At 37.5% G+C, this 23,789-nt stretch overlaps 1 protein-coding gene across 2 annotated transcripts in view; it reads left to right on the forward strand.

The window, feature by feature from the left end:
- Positions 1-5,017: 5,017 nt before the first annotated feature.
- stat5a (signal transducer and activator of transcription 5a) overlaps positions 5,018-23,789 on the forward strand; it is a 95,744-nt gene continuing 76,972 nt past the window's right edge. For both annotated transcript variants that reach the window (XM_079812971.1, XM_079812972.1), the window contains exon 1: positions 5,018-5,194. The gene's annotated coding sequence lies outside the window, so the exon portion shown is untranslated. The remainder of the gene's footprint in view (positions 5,195-23,789) is intronic.

Raw genomic sequence — 23,789 nt, forward strand, 5'->3', positions numbered from 1 at the left:
AACAAATCCCATCTGAAATAAAGCTATTGGTTACTCTGAGAAACTGACTGTTTGATTATAAAGCCATGAGATTCATGTTCATCGGCCCTTCATGTGGCATTAAACATGAACTGCTCATTTTTAATGGGAAAGTGGATGTGTAAATGCATGCACATTTAATATCAAGATCGAAAGAGATTGTTGCATTTGAGAGTTTCAAATAATGATGAAACAGAAAACAGATGCAAAGTATACCTTAATTAAAGGGATAGTTTACCCAAAAATTATTTTTCTCCCCAAAAATGTACTCATCCTCAAGCTGAAGCGATGCATTTGTGTGAGATAAATATCCATATTTAACACGTTATAAAGTAAAATATCTAGCTTCCGCCAGACCACCTTCCGTATTCAACTTACGACGTATGACGTCAGACATAGCACAAGCGTTTTGCGAGAGGCTTTATATTTTCTTCCCAAGTTGAATACGGAAGGCGGTCTGGTGGAATTACTTTATATTTTTAATATGGATATTACAACCCCAAATCAGAAAAAGTTGGGACAGTATGGAAAACGCAAATAAATAAAAAAAGAAGTGATTTCTAAATTTACTTTGACTTGTATTTCAATGCAGACAATATGAACACAAAATATTTCATGTTTTGTCTGGTCAACTTCATGTCATTTGTAAATATGCATCCTTTCCTATCATTCAGACCTGCAACACATTTAACAAAAAGTTGGGACAGGAGCAATTTAGGGCTAGTAATGAGGTAACATGGTTAAATAATGATGTGATTTGAAACAGGTGATGTCAACAGGTGATTGTAATTATGATTTGGTACAAAAGCAGCATCCAAGAAAGGTCTAATCCTTTAGGAGCAAAGATGGGCCGAGGATCGCCAGTTTGCCAACAAAGACGTGAGAAAATTATTGAAATGTTTAAAAACAATGTTCCTCAAAGAAAGATAGGAAGAGATTTGAATATTTCCCATTCAACAGTGCATAACATAATTAAAAGATTCAAGGAATCTGGAGGAATTTCAGTGCGTAAAGGACAAGGGCGCAAGCCTAAGCTGAACTGATCTCTGATCCCTCAGGCGGCACTGCATCAAGAATCGTCATTCATCTATAAGCAATATCACCACATGGGCTCAGGACTACTTTGGCAAACCTTTGTCAAGCACCACAATACGTAGTTACATCCACAAATGCCAGTTAAAACTGTACTGTGCCAAAAGGAAGCCCTATGTTAACAGCGTCCAGAAGCGCCGTCGACTTCTCTGGGCTCGGAGGCATCTGGGATGGACCATCACACAGTGGAAACGTGTACTGTGGTCAGATGAATCAGTATTTCAGGTATTTTTTGGGAGGAATAGACGCCGTGTGCTCCGGACCAAAGAAGAAAAGGATCATCCAGACTGTTACCAGCAACAAGTCCAAAAGCCAGGGTCTGTCATGGTATGGGGTTGTGTCAGTGCCCTTGGCAAAGGTAACTTGCACTTCTGTGAAGGCACCATTAATGCTGAAAAGTACATAGAGATTTTGGAGCATAATATGCTGCCTTCAAGAAGACATATTTTCCAGGGACGTCCATGCATATTTCAACAAGACAATGCAAAACCACATTCTGCACACATTACAAAGTCCTGGCTGCGGAGGAAGAGGGTACGGGTACTTGACTGGCCTGCCTGCAGTCCCGACCTGTCTCCAATAGAGAATGTGTTCAAAATGCGACAACGAAGACCCCGTACTGTTGCCCACCTTAAGACTTGTTTGCAGGAAGAATGGGACAAAATTACACCTGAAACACTTCATCACTTGGTGTCTTCAGTCCCTAAACGTCTTTTAAGTGTTGTGAAAAGGAATGGCAACATTACAAAGTGGTAAATGCTTTACTGTCCCAACTTTTTTTGAAATGTGTTGCAGGTCTGAATGACAGGAAAGGATGCATATTTACAAATGACATGAAGTTGACCAGACAAAACATTAAATATTTTGTGTTCATATTGTCTGCAATGAAATACAAGTCAAAGTAAATTTAGAAATCACTTCTTTTTTTTCTTTTTTTTTTGCGTTTTCCATACTGTCCCAACTTTTTCTGATTTGGGCTTGTACAAAAACCCATCGCTTCACTGATTACTTTTATAATGGATGGATGCACTTTTTTGGGCTTCAAATTTTGGGCTGCCATTTTAATGCTTGGATTAGCCAGGACATTTTTTAATATGACTCTGAAAGAAGAACGTCATATACACCTATGGCTTGAGGGTGAGTAAATCATATGCTAATTTTCTTTTTTTTTGAGTGAACTATCCCTTTAATATACACTCTGGATTAAGGAGACTAAATCTATGCATCTTGATTGTACGGATCCCCCACGCTCAGCTGTCTCAGGGAAAGGGAATCTGCTGAATCTGTGTTTTCATCTTGCCAGGATGGACCTCTGCCTGCCAGTGTGGGTTGTTTATTATCTGCACCTGAGGAGCTGCGCAGGGAAACTGTGTTTTGGGCCCATTGCTCTTCTCAGTAGTTTTGTCGCAAAAAGAGACTTTGTGTAGCCTATTTTCTACACAATAGTATTGACCAACATTCATTCACTCACACATACTGCAGCTGACATTTATATTAGCTATTAAACTCAAATGCCAGCGTGCTTGCTATTTGATTCTCTTCACCTTGAAACGTCATTTTTAAATTTAACTAGCCTATATACTATGTGCTTGTCTACAGTATGCCAGCACATCTCTCAAACATGAATAATCGATGTTTAATCAACCCCTATGGCTGTGAATGTAGTTATAGAGTTTAACCAGCAGGGGGCAATAATGACCCACTGAATGCGACTGCACTGATCGCTCATTTAATTAGCGGGTGCTTGGGAGCTAATGCAACTGCACCAATTTTAATTACAGCCCATAAAGAATGAGGCTGCCTATAGAAGGGGGATGAAAACACACTGAAAGGGCTTACTCTTTTATGCTCGTTTTATTTAGCCTATTTGTAATATGAGCTTTGGAGTTTTTCCAAAGTAGCTATAGCCTAATAAAACCGATTTCATTCAGATATCATGATCTCGCCTAACCCGTAAAACATGCTTTGACCTTAGTCTTGCGATGTTCAGCCCGCTGCCTTTTGATCACAGCTTGCGTCCATCTGAAAGCTTCGTGCGTGTCTGTCCAACCTGGATCCGGTTTTCACGCCCGGCTGTCCGCTCGTCTCACTTGTCGACTCGGACATATTTTTCTCCGTTTCCGAAGGACAGAGGACAGAAAAAAATAGGGGTCACCATAAGTGGATCTCACTGAAGTAGCCTACTGGCCGTTTCCCAGAGCCGCACTCTCATGGGCCGGCTAAAAGTGCTGAGCTCGCAGCTGAAGCCAGTTTGTTTAGTGGCAATAACGCCGACATGCTGTACGTAAACAACATACCTTTCGCCGTTATCGGCTTATTATATTCATATTGCATCATGATTATAGGGTAAACTACACGCCCACAAAACATCCAAGTTATTAAAACGCCCAACTGAGGGAGTGAAACTCACATTATAGGAGTGTAGTTATACTATATAGGCCTATATAGTAGTAGAAGATGGTAGTAGTAGTAGGTCAACTTTCTGACAGTAAACTCCCATGGTCGTCCCAGACGTTCGTGATTCATTTTGATTCACACAAAGTTACTAATGAAGACCAATTTGTGCTCTGTGCAGTACAAAACTGTAGCTGATTTAATATGTTAAAGCAGAGAATTTATAAGAAATTTCTATATTCACTAAATAGCCTATATGTTTTAACATTTGATGGATATGCTATCCTTATCCGAGCACAATTTTACATCGCCTTGCATTTACAGGTTTTCTATGAGCGTGGGATCCCACATGACTTTTTGAACAACTGTCCTCATCATCCGTGTGCGCACGTCGACAGCTTAAAGTAAACAGTTTTTTTTCTCTCGCTGTAACTGTTATGTCCCCCCAGGCTCGACCCGAGACAGCTCGACTCAAGTCACGCATAACCGCTCATGTCCAATCAGCAGTCCTCGCGCTCCGCTAACCGTCTTTATATTTTATAGCCCCGCCCCCGTCCTGCAGCGCTCATAAACGACTTTTTGCACATCTAAAGTAATAATTTGCCATTCAGTATTCGCACGGGCCTTTAGACGACTATAGCGAACTACTTTACATTTACCTTACCTAGCATTTCCTTGCATAAACGACTCTTTCATCAGTGAAACAACACCGGAAGCGGGCGGTTAGAAGTGCGAGAGAGTCGTTGCTGGGAAGTCCGACTCATTTCCGCGAGTCGATTCTTTCAAACAGTTCATTTAAAAGAACCGATTCTGAGCACAGTGATTCTTTACGTCCTGACGTAATTGCACCATCACGTGGTGGTCCCTGATGCCCCAGCTTGGCATGTAACGTTCTAGTACAGGCTGTATATTGTTTACCTCAATTGAGTTTTATAAGGAGGTTCAATGAAATGTCATGTGTCCAAGTTCAGTTTGTTGCAGGCGTTATTGACCTCGAAAACAAAGTCATTTTAAGCAATATCATTTTCAGTTACATAAAACAATAACATAATTTAGCAAAAACGTTTAGATAAAAAAAACATAATTATTTAAATGTGTATGCGTGTTGATTAAAACGTCATTCGAATAATGAACATATTATTTCTATTACTTTTTTTAAAGTCAATTAATGTTCATTACGAATCGGACATGTCCGAAAGAGACGGTTCAGTGCAGTGACTCGAGAACCGCTCAACCTCGGACCAATTCAGTCCGATTCATTAAAGAATATTGTTTAATAATTGATCATTACAAAGCATATAAACATAGAAACAACAAAACAAAACAAAACAAAACAAAACAAAACAAAACAAAAAAGACAAAAATACACACCGTTGCCGGGGTATCAATAACGATTAAAGAATCGTTTAGAGATATTTTGTGAAACGGTTCAGCCAATTCATTAATGCGATTCGACTCAGACGAACAATTCGTTCGCGAATCGGACATCGCCAAAGAGAGCGAGAGAGAGAGAGAGAGAGAGAGAGAGAGAGGGAGAGAGGGGAGGGGTAGAAGCACATGAAAAACTGCGTAACCCACTGCTGGTTGAGATAGACAGGGCAGAAAGGTTGCCTTCCTGGGTCGTAGGCGCTATCTGGAGCTTTGCTGTACTTTTATGCGAAACGACAGCGGATTTAGAAGACCTGCCGAGGTACGTTTAATGCATCTGTGCGCATTCAGTGCTTCCTAAATGTTGTTTGTCGATGTCAACTGTTGTTGTTTTAACAGCACAGTTGATAAACACATGTCCACGGTTGATCCTGTTGACGCTTCACTAGGCTGCACTTTTCACGCTGAATTAAAGCTGTTTACGTTGCTCTTATTGATTCCGAGATATATGACGCCTGACAGAATCTAATTGAAAAGGTTCCTGTTTAGTTCGGACAGTGGGTGTTTGGCACCGGTGTTTCGCAAGCCCCAAGCTCTTGTACCCTGTTTTTTATTTTATCGGATCAACAGGCTAAGAGTCCAGCCCCCCCCCTTCCAGCACGCCTGTCAAAGCTGGACAGTCCAGCTCACATTTCCAGCTCCATTCCAGTCCAGCGAATGCAGCTCCATAATTCTGCGCCTTCGACCAGTTCGCGTTTGAAGTTAATTCTGACACATATTAGGCTAAGCGCTCCGCGGAAAACACGCGCACGCTCCGGGCGAAAGTTTTCATCAGGCTGTTGAATTTACCGTTATGAGGGGAGAACTTGAGCGCCAGTGCGGATCTGTCTGTAGCCTATAAGCAACACTTCTTTTGGGCTCGTGGTTGAAGAGCCAAGTGGGTGAAGTAAATTACGTTACAAAGAGTTAATGATTAAAACAGTTCTGTCGCCGTGCATGATACATTGTGGTTGTGACCATTTCAATAAACCAAGCAGAGGTGTGTTATTAAAGCCATATCTCTTGCCGAATTGTGAACTGTCCTTTCGTTTTGAGGTGTCACATTCATTTGGCAAGGAGACAGGCAAGTCGATTACAAGAAAGTCGTGCTACTCGCATTTAGATGAGCTTTAACCGTTATGTGAAGGGCATTGGATATTTTTAATCATAGCGCAGCTCGTGAACATGCGAATCTGAGTTTATTAGTTCCTATAGTTGCCCTTGTGAGAAAGTTGAAGCCATGCTTTCTGTTTTCCCCTTTGATATTATCTTCCACAGCAGATTCTTTTATCTCCCATCATGCAATTTGTTTAGTTTCCGTTCAGCAGTCAAAGTGTGTGTGAGTGCGTGCGCTTTTGTGCATTCACACCGGCTGTATGTAGCCTATCTACCTACACATGTGGCATATGTATTCCGAAAGAATGTATTTTTGTTAATGAGACTGTTTGTGAACACACTGCGTTGTAATATGCTCTTAAAGTGTAAAGAACACATTTGTTATTATAGGCCTACATTATTTATCCATATACACATCATTAAAATGAATGTGCCCCTGTTATTTTTATTAAATAAAAACTTTTATAAAAAAAAAACTAAAACTAAAAAAAAAAACGGATTATGACAATTATCTCAAATTATTCCCTCAGCCCACTAAGCCACAAACACACACACCCAAACAGACAGCTGTCAACTGTAATATGAATAGGCGTCAAATCCAGCCATGGTTTCATAATGAACTGAAAATATTTGTATATTCTCTAATGTTGCTTTGGCAAAGTATCTGTCAACTCAACTAAAATAAAGCAGTAAGCCCCAAGAAGCCGTGGTTTACAGTGAATTTATGACAGCTAAGGGGTGTTGTCCGCAGAGTGTCTAAAACCCCCTTAGCAATTATAAATTCACTGTAAACCACGGCTTCACTGGGTTTATTGCTTTTATAAAACGGTTATCACACAATACTAATTTTAAAGCCAAATATGTATCAATGCAACTTTCATGAAGTAAAATCACTAAAAATCACTTCCTTCCGCCAAACAAAAATAGTTCCTGGCTGTGAACAGCAACCACTGATCTATATAAATATTCTCCATATATAGATATATAGTGACAACAACAGAAGTTACATTATTACGCCTTTAGATTGCGGCAAAGACTGTCTTAATGAGTGAGTCACTCAATAGCGAAAATTTTTATACTGAAAGGACTGAAACTTGTGAACACGGAAACGCAACTGACAAATGAACAATGTCACTGTCAGGACACAGAAAAAAACCATAACAGTTAAAAGGACAAGATATCGCAGCGATTTAAAAAACAAACAAAAAAAACATAGGACTGACCTGAAGGAATATGTTAAATCTGAATGTAGATAATACACTCAGCCACTCAATCTCTCTCTCTCTCTCACAATAATACAAGCTTCAATAAGAACAAACATATGTTTACGTTGCTAAGAGTTGTGTTGTGCAATGATACACAGAACCGTTGGGTTAAGAGGTCATAGCCGTGTTTTATCATGAATAAAACAGCTATTGACCAATCAGAATCAAGGACTGAAACTAATCGTTTTATAATAGATGATTTAGTGCTCTTATCAAAACGCAAAAGGCTGTGATTTAATTTAATAAGTATTTATTTTAACCACTTTTTGAGCTTTTTTCTTTGTGTGAAAGGTATTGGGAAAAAGTTCCAATTATTATTATTATAACTGCCCATCTTCCTAAGGTTGAAGTTAGAATACATTAGACTGGGTAAACCCAGCCTGATCTGCCGGCGATTTGATTTCGCCCTGCAACTCAGTCTGGAAACCTGTACTTTAACACTTTTACGGGAACCAATCACAGACTGGCTTATCCACCTGGCGTGCTATTGGCGGGTTTAACACGATGATGGATAGAGAAGCGATGGGTCGTCGCCCGTTGATCACGCCTTAGTTGAAGGACTATCCAATTGCATACAGAGTAATATAATTTATGCTCGTTTATCACGCCTCTTGTGCAGTAGAAAATACAGAGCAGACTCCCCAGACCAATGTTCAATCTTAAATTGAGCTTGGTCTGGTGATAGCCAAACAAAGAATACATGCCTGAACGGAAGAAAGAAAGACAGAAGGAGACGATGTGCCCACTACCCCAAAAAAAAATTTCTGCCTATATTGACTATTCTAAATGATCCAACAAAATGGGCCTATAGAGATCTATAAAGTATGTTTTTGCACGCTTTTTTGACACACTTTTAAATTTTAACTGTCAAAACTTGCACCCTTTAGCCTACTCTAATACAGTTGGTTGAATGACTGTAAAAGATCCACCATCAAACATAAAAGTAGCCTATAGTCAATTAAGCAAAGTGTATATTTGACATAACAGATTTTATTTATTTTACTGGTCTAATCACATTTTGGTGGCTAGGCGTTTGAAACGTCCGCTTGAATAGGGATGTCGAAACGCTCACGTCACATTGGTTTGCTAATTAATCCTTAACAATGGATCCGATCCAGTGTTTCCCACAGGATTTTTTGAGACTCTGAGGGGTGCACCTCATTTCCTATAGGGAGGTCCGGTGGCAAGAATATTTTTGTACATTTTAAAGTTAAATGCATCAATCTGCTGCACTTTGGCAGATCAAAATTTAGAGTCCAAAGTAAACTGAATAATGGAACAGTAAAAAGTCTTTGCATTTACTTGCACCTGGAATTTTAAATGTGGACTTAAACCTCTTTTTATTTGTTATCGAAAATAATAATAAAAATAATGTGGTTGTTGTTATCCCTATAAGACATTAATATATATTGTAAAACAAATGTAAATGAAAAATGAATATTTCATAAGTATATTTACACTACAGTAAAGAAAAACCCTTTTGCTTTCATTTCTGCACTTTATTTTGGCAAAAAGCTGCACTTTCTGTTAAAAACAGGTTTACAAACGCGTCATTACAAATGTAGCACTGTAAACATCTGTCCACAAAAATGTTGTGAATTACTGCATAACTGGTGTCCGCTGTGTTCCCAAATCCACACTAAACTCACAGCTTGCAGAGTTGGCGTTTACTGTTTACTGTGAACCGAGCCACTCTGAAAACACTGGATATCAAGCTGATCGCGTGAGCAAAGCGTACTTCTATATATAATTTAAAACAGGACTGGACAATAGTTCTAGTAGTGGTTTGGGGGTATTCGTTTATAGTAACAGTACCAGGATTGCCAGGGAGCCCTCATAGCCCAAGAGCCTTGTTTTAAAAGGCTGAGGAATCCATATATTCAAGCATAATTAATTAAACACTTGTTTTCATTTTTGATGGGTTTTCTGTACCAAACTAAATTGCACACCCTTAAAGTAAGTAGTCAATTGTGGACCACTGGCCAGGTCCACTATTCATCCCTGCCCTTCCCACTTGCAATGACATCTCTTCTCTTCTCTGATGACATGTTTACAAAAATGGGCATTTTGACAGAATTTTGTGTGAAAATGTCTGTTCAAACCATGGGCATCAGAGCCATTGTATGTGGGTGGGACAAGACCCACCCACTGTTTAAGACCAATGATATTGGACCCACTCACTTTTACCATCTATATGTCTGTTCACCGACCCCTAACCAATAAACACTTTATTATTAAGCACACGTTAGATGCTTTATTTCCACTTTTCTAATGTTTTCTTCTTTTTTATTGAAAATAAATGCCTTTCCGATCTGATATGTGATGGGAAAAGGGAGTAGAGCGAGTTCGGCAAAAGGCGGATTCGAACCTGCAGTCGATTTGCGTCAAGTTTCTGCCATGTGTATTACCCCTACACTATTGTCTCTGTAAATGACTTAGTTGACTTTTGTGATTTTGTCTGGCCCAACCAGACATTTAGTAAACGATGCGGACTATTTGCACTTAATGTAGCCTAAATTACATCTACTTCTCCAATAAAAATTTTGAGGGGAACCACCCACATTTTTTTTGCGTCCGAGGCGGCAACGCCCATGGTTCAAGCTCAGGAAGAATTGAAAGAGTACTGGCGAGTACCAAACTGAGAGAACCGGGTACTTTTGCAGGTACTGCGCTTGAATATTTAAGTTGGCAAGGCTTAAAAACATCAACTTCTTATACTACATGGCTGTTGAATGCTTGATTCTGATTGGTTGGCGAACATTCTAAGGTGTGCAATTATTTTCAGGGAAACGCATTGGCTAAAGTAGTTCCAGGCAGGTCTTGACCGCATTACAGTTCCATATCACTTCGCCAAATGATTTCAGTTATTTTTCAATTCATTACAGATTACAACAGCAAAATAACCAAAAACCCAACAAGCAAATAAATATGGTAAATAATAGGATAAAAATGACAAATTATTTACATGTTTTTTGCCACAAAGTTATGTTTTATTATGTACGGAAAGCACATACACTCTCTCTCTCTCTCTCTCTCTCTCTCTCCTGCTCACAAGATCATTTTAAGGACAATTGAGCCCTGTATGATCAAATTCAACTGTCCATAACGTGATTGAAAAGTGTTCTTAAATTTATGGGTGTGGCCTTAATTCAGTATCTTGCCAACAGGTTATTTATTGTGCAGTCAGATTATTGGTAAACTGTACTTAGTTTAGCAAATGATTGATGACAGCTCATCAAATAGCCACAGTAACAAGTCAGTTTGATTTTTTTTTTTGCATTTCAGGAACCCCTCAGACTTTCAAATCAACGTTTTATTGCTAAACTGACAATCACACACTTTAACATTGTCTTCTGTTGTTATGCAGTATGAACAATGAAGATCTTTGCTCCATGTCAAATGATTTAATGCAAGTATGATTAGTAATTACGAATGCCATTCACCAGATATATCCATTAGATATGAATCATTATATGAAGTCCGGGAAGGACTAAAAGGGAAGATATTTGATGCATGATTTCCCATTCCTGAGTGTATATTAATAAATGACAAGAAGCAGCCTCTCTGCTCAGTCACATTTTGTTGCGATAAAGCACGCCCTTCTGGAAATGGATAATACATTACCGATCGTGTCACGTTTGGTAAAAATGTCACTAGTGTTACAGTGCATCCGACTGTGATGTCGTAAATTGATTAGATCTTTGGTTGTTAGTTACATAAATCTAAAGTGTGCCTTTGTTTCACATTGTGTCCCATGTTCAGTAGTAGCTCAACTGGAGGTGGTTTATGTTTGCATTTCAAGCAGAAGAAATACGGTTCTTGATGAGCACATAAGAGCCGCTTAAGTTGAGTGTTTGTGTACTTGACCAGTGCAGTCATTCATTGATCTTACATCGTACTAGCTGTACTTTAAGATGTGTTTTCAGTTGGCAGTAATTTAGCGTTGGAATTGATCACTTAAGACCACACAAGCTTTGAAACAGCTGGCCTGTCATGACAACAAAGAGTAAACAAACAAATTGGTGGGCAAACACAACTTGGTGGGTGTTTGCAACAAAAAAATCTGTATGGTTAAGGCTGAACCATTTGGTTTTTTTTTATCAGTATGCACCAAGGCTACAAATGTGTTATTTAAATGTTTTGCCTCAATTTGGTTTCTAATTGCTAATTGTCACACTTACATTTACATAATGAATAATTATCGCTGTTGTGCTAGAAAATGACCTTTGGCAGTTGCTATATGTGTAGAAAAAATGGGACAGATCTCTCACCGTCTCTCTCTTAACTATGTTTGGCCAAGCTCTCAAGTTTGTGTCTCTTCCCACCACTGGAAGTGAACGTGAAATGCATGTTTGGCATAATTGTTTGGCCAACCCTGCCTATGAGAAATCAGGAATGTAGAGGATTTGGTGTGGGATCAGAAGTCAAACTCTGTGAACCCCAGGTCTGTTGAAATATTATATTTCATAAATAATTGAACTGGAGGTGCATTTGAACATTTAACCCTGTTGGCACACAGTGCGTTTGCTTAGCTGGACTACACAACCTAGTTTAACCTGTGCTGCCAAAGTTTGTGCGGTTGATGCCCTCTTGTCGGAGTCGACACACAACGTTCGAGAGAGTTGACTGGGATGTGATTGCTGTACAGGGAACACATTCAATATGCTGTGTACTTAAATAAAAGGAAAAGATAGAAAGGCAGAGGGAGGTGAAAGAAGGTCTGTAAGCTGAAGTAGAGGGCGGAGTTGTGCTTTTTATTTGGTTAAACATGTATTTGTGCCTTTTGTTGGAAAGATCTTCTTTAATGAGCACCTAGAAATGCAAATGCGAATCAAAGTCCTGTGCAGCAAGATCAGCACATTTGTCTTGTTTAATGGTTAGCATCTTTTTAACCAACAGTGGTCATGTACTTATGTTGCGATACATAAAGAAAGTTAAGCTTATTGCATTGATAATGAAATTCATAAAGGCAGCCATATGCTTCTTTACAGCTAAAGTCTTACATTTACAAGCCTGTCCTGTCTCCTTTAAATAAGCCTATAGGTGACATCGCTGCCAAACGTGTGGTAGGACTAGATTCTGTATTTCAGCTTTTGGGATAACAGTTGATGTGAAGCCTGTCTGTGTGCCTATTGATTGCCTTTTCTGGGATTGACAAATACCAGAATCAAATGATGTTTGAAAGACTCTTATGAGTTGGCTCATTTTAGTGAATCAACCCGCTTAAATCAATGCTGTAAATGATTGTCTACTCCTTTGACTGTCTTGTTAAAGATACACATTGTGTGTTAAGCATTAATGAGTGAAAACCATTCAAAAATTTGGAATAATTTTTTTTATATCTAAGAAGTCTCACCAAGGATGCATTTTTATGAACAGTAATAGTGTGAAATATTATTACATTTTAACTGTTGTCCATTGAATATATTTTAAAATGTAATTTATTCCTTTGATGGCAAAGCTGAATTTTCAGCATCATTACTGTCACATGATCCTTCAGAAATCATTTGGTAACACTTTACGGTAAGGTTCATTAGTTAACTACATTAGTTAACATGAACTAATAATGAACTTCACTTATAAAGCATTTATTTATCTTTGTTGATGTTAATTTCAACATTTACTAATGCATTATTAAAATCTTGTTAACATTAGTTAATGCACTGTGAACTAACATGAACAAACCATGAACAGCTGTATTTTTATTAACTAAAGTTAACAAATATTAATAAATACAGTATGTACTGTTCTTTGTACTGTTCTGTTCAACAAATGTACTGCTCATGGTTACACTGTAAAAAAAGAAAAGTTGACATAACTTAAAATTGTAAGGCAACTCCCTGCACAGCTTTTTTTTTAGTTTACTCAACTTTTAAACAAAGTAGTTCACTTAACTCAATTAACTGAGTAAGGTCACATTTTAAGATCTTTTTTTTAAGATCTTTTGTTCAGCTGATTGAGTTTTTATAGTTTTTTGATTTTGTGTTGAAAATTGTTTATCAAGATGATCAGTGTTTTCTTTAGTTGGGCAGTTTGACAACTTTTTAATGTCAGTGTTTCTATTGCTGCTGTAACTGAGTTTGCTATGTCAAGAAAAGCAAGAGAAAACACAATCAGATGCTGTCGGCTGCTCAATGATACGAATATAATCATTGTGTAGTGGCTTAATTCACCAATCTTATGACTGAGTTTAATATGAGCACTATACTATTAACTTTGTTTTATTGTGATTCTAGAAAAGATCCAGCACGATTTTAATCAGAAAAGCTGAATAAGGTTTAATACAGATTTTACACTAAGCCCTTTGACCTCCTGTGAGATTTACTCCCACAGACATCATGAATCAGCCTATGAATCTCAACAATGGTGACATGCTTCATGTCGCAATGCATTCTGGGAGACATGGATGAGTTTTGCATGATACACCCAGAAGGCATTGTTAACTTGTTGCAACTTGTACGCTTGTTAACTTGCAATTACAAATCGAATTTACAATTAATACTAGGTTGGTCCAACGATTGTTGAACCAACATCTTTTCACTGGTTAAGCCAACTTATTCGCATTTAATTGTCCAGTTAACTTAAACATAATCATTAGTCTAAATTATGTGTTTGAATTGTTGGTAACACTTTACAATAAGGTTCATTAGCTAACATTAGTTAACTACATTAGTTGACATGAACTAATAATGAACTGCACTTATAAAGCATTTATTTATCTTTGTTAATGTTAATTTCAACATTTACTAATGCATTATCTTGTTAACATTAGTTAATGCACTGTGAACTAACATGAACAAACCATGAACAGCTTGATTTTGATTAACTTAAGTTAACAAAGATTAACTAATGCTGAACAGAGGTGTTGTTTAAGGTTAGTTCATGTTAACTAATGCATTAACTAATGTTAACTAATACAACCTTATTGTAAAGTGTTACCGGATTTTTATAGTGTAGTTTATGTTAGTTAATACATTAACTAACTAATGTTAATTAATGAAACCTTATTGCAACGTTTTACCAATCATTCTTATATGACGATTTGCTGCTCAAGAAACATTTCATAATATTTTCCTATTCATATTATGTTATTATTCTTATCATAACAGTAAAATTGGCTAAAATGTATCTTTTTTTCAAGATTCATTGATGAATAGAAAGTTTTTAAATAAAAATCCTTTGTAGTGTTATTCATGTGTTAAATGTCATTTTTGATCAGTTTAATGCATCCTTGCTGAATAAAAGTATTCATTTAAAAATAAATAAATAATAATAAATTTAAAAAAAATCGCACTGAACTTTAATGTATATTACGCCTAGTATTTTTGTTTAGTAATTAGTTATGACACACTTTTTTTACGAACTGTTTTAAATATATTTATTATTGAATTTATCTTATAATATGACAGTGGAATTGCATTTTCCCCCTAAATATTTATTCCTTATAAATGCTAAAAGAATTGTTTATGGAACCCATCAAGGAATCAGAGCCAGAATGTGTTAATTTGATATTTAATTTAAAATAATTTGAAATAGTCGTTTCAAAGGGCTTCCACTTCCACTCTTTTATATTTTATCATGGCTGAGGAGCGTATTTGATCTCATTTAGACACGGCCATCAGTAAAGGCAAGGCACCAATGTTCGACGGTGACATCTGTCTCACAATTCCAGTCTATCCCAAAGGTGTTATGGATTCCAGACAAGTTCTTCACATCAGACTCACTAAATCATTTCTTTATAGACCTCGCTTTGTGCACATTGACATTGTCAAGCAAAACAGAAAAGAGCCGTCCACAAACTCTTGCCACAAAGTTGGAAGCAAGTCATTGTATCCTGTAGCACTAAGATTCAGAGGGCCTTGCCAAACTCATTATTTAGATGTTTGTGCCCACATGTTTTTTGGCCATGTGGTGTGTATATGCATGTTTGCAGAGCACTTGTTGTGTTGTTTCAAACACTTAATGAATCAAAAGTCAGAGAGTTTGAGGAAACAAAAGTAAGGGAGGTTTAGTTTCCTCAATCCTTGTTCATTCAGAAACTAGTGCTGTCATGGTTTTGTGCAGTTTTAGAGCAGCTTTACAAGATAATTTGTGTTGTATATGAAATTAATTCAAAGTGAATCGACTAGACTGTAAGCTCTTGAAATCTCTGAGAACAGCTATACAGAATATTTACCACTGAGCAACATTGGACCATTGCAAGAGTGTTCTACTTTTTAGTTTCCTCTAAATCTATATTTATCTAGCTCTTTTATGCGCTTTCGCTTTCTGTTTGTGCTCTATCTGTGCTTCTTTGCTGGTGTCTTCCTCCTCTACTTACTTAACACATTATCTGTTTGTTTTGGGTTTCTCGTGATCTGCTTAACTGACTTTGACTGCCATCCACCCATCCTGTGCTCATCTCGCTCTGTGCCAGGCTTGGGTTGACAGAAAGATAACAGAGCAACAGATGAGAAAGAGAGACAGCTGTGGTTAATGTACGCCTGTTAGCAGTCACTCCCAATGAACTGGTGTTTATTGTAAAGAAGAAAAGTCTCTGATCTTTAGTTCTAATGCTCATACCTCTGGAGTCGCCTCAACCCACTGCATCTCTCATCAATTCAGCGACATAGCCATAGCGTATGGGGGGGAAAGCGTATAGTGAAAGTAAAAAAAAAAAAGTGGTTATGTGTTCAGTGGTAACTATATAATGAAGTGGCTACCTAACATTTTCAGAATTAGGCTGATATGAGCAGAACTGCAGATGACGAGAAGCAAACAGTTCTTAATAGAACCTTTTTTTTCTTTGTTGGAAGAACATTTAAAAGAACCTTTTGTACAATAGAAATGTTCCATGGATGCCATTCTAATAATTTTTTTAATAACATGTTAAATGTTTTATTTTCTCTTTTAATAAGCAACAGTAAATGAAAGTACTTTAACTGGGGAGGAATAGAAAAAAATATACATGCACTGAAATCGTTCAAAAATTTGGGGTTGGTAAGATTTTTTTAAAATGTCTTTTGAAAGAAGCCTTTTATGCTCACACATTTATTTGATGAAAAGTACACTAAAACAGTAATATTGTGAAATATTATTATAATTTTAAAAAATCTGTTTGAATATGTTTTAAAATGTACGTTATTCCTGTGATGGTAACATCATTACTTTAGTCTTCAGTGTCACACAGGGGCGCCGCTAAGGGGGGGAAAGTTAGGACGATTCTAAGGGCCCACGCACTTTTAGGGCCCCTAGAGATTGGTTTTATTAGTAGTAACAGTACTAGAAATAATGTAATAGAACTTATAAATGTATAATCTACCAAAGAGTTACAAATATAACAAAATGATTGCTTATTTCTGCATTTCCGGCAAAATACACTCACAAACCACTCACGCTCACATGTAAAAGACATTTGCTCAAATCCCACTCCGACATTTCTACTCTACTTGTTGCAGTCATTAAGAAAAGTTATTTAGTTTTATATTTATGTTTAAATATTATAATGTTATTTTTTATGTCTAACTATGTTGTCAATCTATGTTGATTATGAAAAGTGAACAGCATGAGTGAGAAAGGACACATCATAAAATGCGCAATGCCAGGAGACATGGAGTGGGTTAGACATGATTTTGACCACTTCATTAAGTTTTGTTTTGTAGAAAGCCTTTCTTTAAAGTGAATTTCGTTTTGTATACATTGTATCTTAATTTTAATCAATGTTTCATCAGCCAATTGGGGCATTCTGGTTTGAGCAAGCAGAGCTTAATTGGTCAGTATTATTAAATTGCAGACAAAAAATTTGGATAGTTAGGTTGGTGCGGTAGGGGGCCCAACATCATATTCTTTCATAGGGCCCAAAATTGCTAGTGGCGCCCCTGGTGTCACATGATCCTTCAGAAATCAGTCTAATATGATGCTTTGATACTCAAGAAATATTTATTATTATTATTATTATATTTTTGTGGAAACTGATATTTTTTTCAGGATTGTTTGATTAACAACCCGTTCTCACTCTCGAGGCGTCAAATTCCGACGCATGGTCAAATGCTTTCCGCGTCACAATAAAGACGCTAAAGGTACCCCTAGGCGTCACTATATCGACGTGCTGAGTGCTCCATTCATTTCAATGAGAAACCTTTGGCGTCAGACACAGACGCGTTGGGCATGGGAAAGTTATCGTCATGATTATCATATATTGGGTTATGATTTTGCCATTATGACATTTTGGACTGTGATTCTCAATTTAATCAGCCAGCATCATTTTATTTACGCTATCTAGACACGTTTTAACATGTAACCCAACCCCATTCCATCCCTAAACCTACCCATTTGTGTGGTATAAAACGCAGATATAACAGGCAGAGTTGACTGCATGCACAATTTATTAAAAAAATACAAATATTCCGAGGCCAAGCGATTGATTTGTGTGAAGGAAATCCCCAAAAGCGATCAGCGTCTCCATCTGCAGAAGATCACGAACACATTCAATTTCAAATATTGCCGCCCGTTATGTCAGTTTTCATAGTGAAATTGCATTGGCTCTAGTATGTCTCGTGACCAATTGCGTCATTACGTCAGCTTTGATTGTAAAATGTAATTGGTTCTCATGTGTCTTGTGACCGAATGCGTCATGCTAAAGAGGCGTGTGTATTATTTGAATGAGATATGAATGAGTGTGTTAACGGAGCGGCGGGATCATCATCTCAGCGATTAAAACCTTAAGATCAACTCTGTTCTTTACATAAAGACATTGTGTGACTTTAGAAGACTTAATGCAACATGAGTTAATACTTTTATACTGTTTTTGGACAGTTCTTGCAATAAATAGATGAGACTGTACTTGTATTTGCCTGTTATGTGTTTCTATATTGTTTAGGAGTGGGTAGGTTTAGGGTAGGAGTTGGGTTAGCTGCTCCAAAATATAAAAGTAACCTTTAAATATGAATAAAATCATGTATGCTTTTACAAATGCAAAGAAGAAAATGCGTCTTGATCTGACGCATTGGGTAAACAACTGAAATGAATGGAGCACTCAGCCCGCCAATATAGTGACGCCTAGGGGTGACTTTGACGCGGAAGGCACTTGACCATGCTTCGGATTTTGATGCCTTGGGAGTGAGAATGGGTTGTGATTTAAATAGAAATTTCAAATCTGTAACATTATAAATATCTTTACTGTCACATTTGATCTAATGCATCCTTGCTGCTGAATGAAGGTACCCCATGGTGACCCCTAACTTTTAGAATATATTTATAATAAATACATTGATTCTATATTGATTCATATTATACACTAATTTTTCCACATTATTTGTACACTAAAATTCAATCTTTTAATATACTCATTAAATAATTGTTAAATCTTCCCTTGAAAATGCTTTTTCGTTCACCTTCAACGAGCAAGTGCAGAGGACGAGTGACATTGCTAAGGCAGAACTGAAGTTCAGATGACTAAAGAGCAGGAGACCTTCTGGGAGCTTCCCAAAGGAACAAACCGATTGATTGACTGAATGAAGTCCAGCCTGAATCAGTGAAGTGAATCTAAGTTTTGACTGACAATACTGTAGGGATGTGGAGTGGACTGAGTGTATTTAGAGGTCTAGGTGAATGAACTGGATTTAAATGTGGCTTGGGTATTTGTATGAATATGAACTTAGTACATGTAGATATATAGATGATGTGTATTTTTATGGCTAATTGGCCATCATAGAACTATGGTTTTATATTTATTATGTTTGAGTATTTCCTAGTAATGAATATTGTTTGTTCTGTGCATGTATCTATATTGTATGCTTTATTTTAATGTCATGGCTGTGAAATCATTATTTTTAGGAATATTTGTGAGACGGTGGTGGCTGGGGGAGTGGCGGATGATGTCTAGGTTCAGGGCAGAGTCCTGATTAGCTTATCCGACTCTTAGGTTCATAGAGCGGTCAGTTCTAACTAAACTGCAGATGACCTAATGCAGTTACTTTGAATTTAATTCTATCTATCTATCTATCTATCTATCTATCTATCTATCTATCTATCTATCTATCTATCTATCTATCTATCTATCTATCTATCTATCTATCTATCTATCTATCTATCTATCTATCTATCTATCTATCTGTCTGTCTGTCTGTCTGTCTGTCTGTCTGTCTGTCTGTCTGTCTGTCTGTCTGTCTGTCTGTCTGTCTGTCTGTCTGTCTGTCTGTCTGTCTGTCTGTCTGTCTGTCTGTCTGTCTGTCTGTCTGTCTGTCTGTCTGTCTGTCTGTCTGTCTGTCTGTCTGTCAGCCAACCTTGAATGATTAAATCTCTACTGACTGCTCACTGTCCACCTTGCTGTGTCTGTTTGTTTCTCTCCGTCTCTCTTTCTGTATTCTCCCTGAGAATAAATCACAGAGAGCGAGAGAGAGAGGCTGGCCATAAAGCTAGTGTGAGAGCAGAGAGGACTGTGTTTCTGTCCTGCTTAAGCCTATTACAGGCTTACCAAACCAAGCAGCGCCCCTTAAGCACATAGAAAGAGAGAACGTAAGACAGCGAGAGACAGATGTTTAGTTATTCATCTGAGAGTATTAAAAAGGTAAAAACCCCTCCATTAAGTGTTTTTGTGAACTGGATCAAATATTCATTGAAAAGGTCTAACACAATAGTTGTGTTCATGAATCGGACATTGCTCCCCCAGTCATTATTCATTATTTTTTAAAAGAGTGGCTTAAGATATATTATAAGATATTTTTGATGTTCCCCAGTGAGATCTGACACTGATTTTAGGCATTTCAATTAATGCTGAAGGTGTTGAATGGAGTCATTAGAGTTGCTGAAATAACCAACCAGTTCAATAGAAGGGGTTGAAAACTCAAAGAAAGTCATGATAAATCCATAGTATGTTTTTGTTGGAGAAATGCATATCATTGTTGAAGTATAAGAGGTAAGGACAGTGGCGTTTTTGAGTGTTGATGTTCACTAACTTTATTTGTGCACAAAATCTTATTAACTTTTCACACATTTACCTTAATTTGCAATTAAATATATTCTAAATACAGCTGACAAATTATTTTAAACAATGTACATTTTCATAAAATGTAAATAACAAAAGTCTACAACTAAGCTAACTAATTTGAATCCATCAACATAGCAACAATTTTCTGTGTTAACGATCAGACTCGCATTCTTTTTTGTGTTTTTTGGAGTCTGCGGCACACAAATCTAATTAAGGTCATGGTGTTTGCCGTTTAGGCCGAGGGATTGTGGCGATTAACTTACCGCAAGACAATATTACAACAGCACTGAGGATGATAATGAAATCAGTACATGATCCATAAGCTTTTGTGATTAGCGCTAGCTGCTCAGACGTGCTGGTCTTCTAATCTGCCACCAGACATCAGCAGGCAGTTATGCAGATTGATTGTAATGCCCATATGACAAGATCTTTTCCTCTTATCTCTTCACTCCTTTTTAGGTCTTCTGTCTCCTGTTAGATGCTAAAGTACAAAATGAAATGGTCTGGGCCTCAGTGGATATTAAAGTTGAATGGTTATGAATGGTTAATACAGAGACTCTAATATGATGCAGTGTAAAACATGTACAATATAACCAGCCGCAGTCTTGACAGAATTACTGTCCATGGCTAATTTAACACCCCATTTGCATTATTTCAAAAATGTTTTCTGACGAAAGCGTGTGCTTGGGTAACGGAAAACAAGTTTTATTGAGGATACATTAACTTTATTGAACTGTTTTGAAATGCATTTAATATGCAGACAAAATAGCATGACTTTTTAAAGCTTAAATATACTTAAAGCTACACTGTGTAACTTTTTTAGTTTATTCTTAGCTAAAAACACTTAGTTCTTTAACAAATATATGTGCTCATTAATGTATATTTACTTCTTTCAAGTAATAAAGTATTCTCGTAAGTTTATAATATGCCATTGAAAATACTTACGGGTGAGGGGTTCGAATGCCGGTCGCCATGTTGCCCCTCCATCTTGAAAGTACATTAGCCAAAGAGGGACATACCCGTAAATTCAAGCTTCGCCTTTCGCGTTTTAACACTCGATGGCATCGTGTCGAATGTGGACGAGGTTGAACTGGAAGCCATGTTAATCTTGGACTAAATCGGCCACCGTAGGAGTTAAAACGAAATCGGAATTGAGAGAAACAGAAACTAATATTCACTGGATGGTCATATACCTTTTCACCGCTAGATGGGGGAAAATATCACACAGTGTAGCTTTAATTTGTAGTCATTGTAGTCACATAGCGTAGCTTGTTGTGCTAGGTGCTTAATTCGCTAATGCTCAAGTCAAATAGGTATATTATTTATCAAATGCACAAAATGCACCATACATCAATAACTGTGGGCCGTGAAATGTTATATATGTTATAACTTCCCCCAAAATTATAAATAGAAAAAAATATGCTATAGAAAGCGCTACAAACAAAGTCAAACTGCGCAGAGTGCCATTTGCTGCTCCGTTTGGATTTGATGCTATTATTGTATAACTACAGCAACACCAGAAGCACATGATGTTTTGAAATGCATCACCTTTCCTTTTGATTATATGTATGCACGTGGTCCGCTTAAGGGCTCTTTTAGTCCTCTTACCCCAAGCTCATAAAATGCGTTTGTTTAATCCCCCTCTACATATTTTTCCTCTCCCTTTCCCTCTCTCTCTGTCTCTTTCGTTATCTCTCTCTTTTGGCTTGCTGTAAACAGGTCAACACTAGAGTTCTGTCCTGTGCGGCGGCAGCCAATCAATTCTTTGTTGGTGCTGTTGACTGTGCAGCTCAGCCAATCAGCTCTCTCCACACTGACATCCTCCTGCAGAGATTGTGATTGGCTGGGAGACGGGACAAACTCTGGTTTGAGAGGTGGTCTCTGTGCTCTTTCTTATTTAGATTAAAAGTTTGAATTAAAAATTAATGTTAAGGCATGAGAATGAGTAACGAGTGCCTGCAGCATCAAACATCAATGATTTATCACCGTAAAGTATCTCATGTCTCACAGCAAAAGCAGAATTGAAGCTGTTTTCCAGCGATGAGGACTAGAGAATGATATGGACACACAAAACATAAAGTACATTTTGTGGTGGAATGACAGCAGGTCCAATTGTGTGTATGAGAGGGTGAGAGTTTGCATGTAGGGATGTACTGTATGATTGCACCTGATCTTCTAGATAAATCTTTAAAATGAGCTACAACTTCTGTGTAACTTTGCATAATACATAGAGTATCACCCACCAATTAAAAATGTAATGCTCTCTAAGTCTTGGCACAATATGGGGAGAGTGGGGAACTGAGGAGATCTCGTTTTTCTTGCTTGTCTGTGTGTGTATGTATACCATATATGTAATGGTATCCAAAGGTTCAAGACCATTGGTGAATATGTTATTCAATTAAAAATATATAAAAATCCAAATATGTTGCATTACAATTTTATTATAAACCGTAATTTAAAGGGAAAAGTTGAATGTTTGTGTCCGAACAATGTGACAAATATTTAGCTTTAGGGCAGAATCATATCTTGAATTCCGTGCAAATATGTTTTTATTGTTCTAAGCATAAGCCTCACAAAATGTTTTGAAAATACATTTTTGAATATACTAATACTGCTAAACAAGGCTGCATTTATTGGTGACATTTATTAAATACAGTAAAAACGGAAATGTATAGCCTATATATATAATATGTAATATATTGTATACACTATATTGCCAAAAGTTTTGGGACGCCTACCTTTACATGGACATGAACTTTAATGACATCCCATTTTTAAGCCGTAGGGTTTAATATGGAGTTGGCCCACCCTTTGCAGTTATAACAGCTTGAACTCTTCTAGGAAGGCTTTCCACAAGTTTTAGGAGTGGGTTTATGGGAATTTTTGACCATTCTTTTAGAAGGGCATTTGTGAGGTCTGTCCTTCCTTTAGCCCAACCCCTGAAAAACAACCCCACACCACAATCCCCCCTCCACCGAACTTTACACATGGCACAATGGAGTCAGGCAAGTACCGTCAAACCCAGACTCGTCTATGGGATTGCCAGACAGAGAAGCGTGATTCGTCACTCCAGAGAACACGTCTTTACTGCTCTAGAGTCCAGTGGCGGCATGCTTTACACCACTGCATCCAACGTTTTGCATTGCACTTGGTGATTGTAAGGCTTGGATGCAGCTGCTCGGCCATGGAAACCCTTTCCATGAAGCTCTCTACGCACTGTTTGGAGCCACACGAAGTTTGGAGCTCTGTAGCTATTGACTCGTAGTTGTCGACTTCTGATATTCTGATAATGATTATTACATGGTTTTGCTTTTACTTTGTTTACTGGGGTTTATAAATGCAGTTAACAGTTTTTTTGCTCTAATTGTTCCCTGTGTTATCCCTGTCCTAAGTTTTGATTACAGCTCTTTACAGCTGACCTTGTGCTTTCAGAAGTCCATTTTAATAGTTTTTGTCTGATTACCCTATAAAAGGAGTGACGGTGTTTATGTGACATTATGGTGACGGTGAATAGGAATTCAATATACATT

The sequence above is a fragment of the Gobio gobio genome (genome assembly GCF_949357685.1).
Source record: "Gobio gobio genome assembly, chromosome: 1".
Classification (NCBI taxonomy): Eukaryota; Metazoa; Chordata; class Actinopteri; order Cypriniformes; family Gobionidae; genus Gobio; species Gobio gobio.